Source organism: Carassius carassius, chromosome 33, assembly GCF_963082965.1.
Source record: "Carassius carassius chromosome 33, fCarCar2.1, whole genome shotgun sequence".
Taxonomy (NCBI): Eukaryota; Metazoa; Chordata; class Actinopteri; order Cypriniformes; family Cyprinidae; genus Carassius; species Carassius carassius.
Window position 1 is genome coordinate 29,069,202 of NC_081787.1, and position 2,205 is coordinate 29,071,406.

The following is a 2,205-nucleotide window of genomic DNA, read 5'->3' on the forward strand; positions in this document are numbered from 1 at the left end:
ACGATTTGCGTGAGTAGATTACATACAAAGTCAATGCAAAGACGCGATCAAACCATGAATCAGACACGTCCCCGCGCGGGTCTAGAGACACGTTGCCCGCGTTTGACGTATATGCCCCATAATACTAATATTGTTGATCGTTATAATAACATACGTTTTCTGTAAAGATACGAATCAAAACAACTCACCTGTCGAGTAAAACACAAGCGAGATCGGCATCTCTTTCTAGTTGAAGTTTGTCGCTAAGCTACTTTCGCATTTGTCCACAACACTGTTGTCATGTGGTTTCGATGTCAGTAAAGGCGGTAACAAAGAGTAACAGTTGACAGGCGACTGCACTGCCCTGTGTCACTGTTTAGAATGGGGATTTTCTCATGATTTACAAGTAGTTGAAAACATTTTTTGAGATATTGATATTTTTTTAGATATTTTCCATCAGCTGGAAAAAATATATAACACTAGCCTAGTGGTTTTTGGATATTTTACTGCAAATATCTTACAAATTGTACCTTTAATGCTATCAGAGAACCGGGGTTACTCAAGTAACCTATTGTTCTCTGATGCAATCAGGGGCGTGTGTGTATATGTGTGTGTGTGTGTCTGTATGTGAGTGTGTGTCTGTGTGTGTGTGTATATGTGTTTGTGTGTGTGGCCACAAAATGTCCCCATGGGATAATTTTTTATCCCCCCCCCCCCGCCCACTAGATTCTTGTTTCAGATATCAGTCTTGCCTGTTATTGTGTTTGTCACCAGTCACTGCTTTTGTTCACGGCTTGGCTTATGTTTTAAACACACCTCTCAGTGTTAACGTTCAGCCACTTCTTGTGTTCCTGTAGTGATACCTGAATATCAGGTGAACTATTGCTGTAAACAAACATGTGTTTTACACCATTTTAAGTGAATGCAGGAATCCCATAAGCTTACAGGAAAGACCAAAGTCAAATAGAGGCCAGTATATCTACTGGATGGCAATCAGTATCATTTCCACAGCACCTTCTGTGCAAATAAGAATTCAGTAAAAACACCTTTTGGTTATTTATCATGGATTTAATATATATTTACAATCAAATGCTCTCCTTCGCACAAACATCTCCTCAGTCTCCTCTTTTATCGGTCTCTAATAAGACGGCTCTCTTCAGACATGACCGCACATGTCTGTCGAACACATTCCTGTCCACTAGTTTATCAAAGTTACCTTTCACCCATTCTCTGTGGGTTTTGTTTTGTTTTTTGTTTGTTTGCTCTGCTTCACAGACACGTGTGGTTTCTTGCATTCTTGTAGAGGCAGTATTTGTATACAACATTTGAATATGCAGATTAGTGTGGTGTTATCTTTCCCCTGCGGGCTGCAATATGTTGCCACCTGTATAATCAACCGGAGCATGCATTCCTGTCTTTCTAGACCTACAAATAACATGAACTCATTATAAACTGAGTTAGGTAACGACCTCTAGATCTCTGAGAGCTCACACCCTCCCTTGAGCAAGAGTGGTTTTTTACACAACAGTGTCTGAGGACCAACTCTCAGGAGTTCAGTCGTGAAGGTGTGGTGCTTTATAAAGAGATAAAGTGGGAACAATACTTGACTGTTTGCTTTAGACAATCTGCTGGCTATAAGTTATTGTGCAAGTTCATGTCATCTCATTCTGCTAATCAGTTAGTTGACGTGCAAAGTAACTTTTCTCGAATGTTTAGAGTGGACTAGTAAACTCCTTTAACAACAAAGGTTATAATAATAGTCTATTGATCATTTGAAAACTGTGGTCATAATTTACTGGCCTTCATGTCTACTGGATATTTCCACTTTGATTATTTACTCTTCAATTACAGAATTTTGTCCCAAAGTATTAAATCAATGTGGTAAATATATTTGTATTAATTATATTAAATTTCACCCCGTTGAATAAGTGGTGAACTGTATTGTTGACAACATCTACAGTACTTGTCAAAGGTTTGGAAACATTTTCATTTTTAAATGTTTTTAATGATGTCTCTTGCACTTATGTGCTCAAAAATATAGAAAACAAATACATAGTGAAATATTACAATTTCAAATAGCTGTTTTCTATGTGGATAATTGATTGCTGTTATCAAAGTTGAATTTTCAGCATCATCACTCCAGGCTTCAGTGTCATTTCTGATTATTATCAATGTTGAAAACAGTTGTGCTGCACAATATTTTTGTGGAAACCATTCATTTCATGA